A 605-nucleotide genomic window follows, 5' to 3' on the forward strand; every position below is an offset into this window, starting at 1 on the left:
GCGTGCGCACAAGCAGACGTTTGCTGCACCGTTACGTCACAAATCCACACCGCCCTCTTAAATTTGCGCTCGCCAGGGTGCTGACGATGTTACGTCGTTAAGGATCTGCTGAGCTCCTCGGAGCTGAACTCCCAAAGCGCTTTTGCTGGTAACATAACAATTATACATTGATTTGGGCTTATACGGACTCCTAAATATGATGAAGTAATGTTTATGTTTTTAGTATTATTTTTTCCTGTAGCACAGATTAAAAAAATAATCAACTAATACCAATGCTAATTTTTTTAACTGAGAGAAAAACTACAACGACTATGCTATTTTCCTTCTTTAACGACATTACAAAATTTATGTATTCATTCATTACTACAAGATTCGTTACCAACAGTAACGGAGCGTTAAAACAATAAATAAAAAAAATAAAAAGTTATGTTACAAGTCAGTGGTATACATGATGGATCACAGATAGATACATAGATAGATAGAGTGCTTTCCATAATGTTTGAGACATTTTTCTTGATTTACCCCTCTGCAGCGCAGTTTAAAATTACAAATCAAACAATTCAGACGTGATTAAAGTGCACATCGCACACCTTAATTTAAGGGGA

This window comes from Erpetoichthys calabaricus, chromosome 1, assembly GCF_900747795.2.
Source record: "Erpetoichthys calabaricus chromosome 1, fErpCal1.3, whole genome shotgun sequence".
Lineage (NCBI taxonomy): Eukaryota > Metazoa > Chordata > Cladistia > Polypteriformes > Polypteridae > Erpetoichthys > Erpetoichthys calabaricus.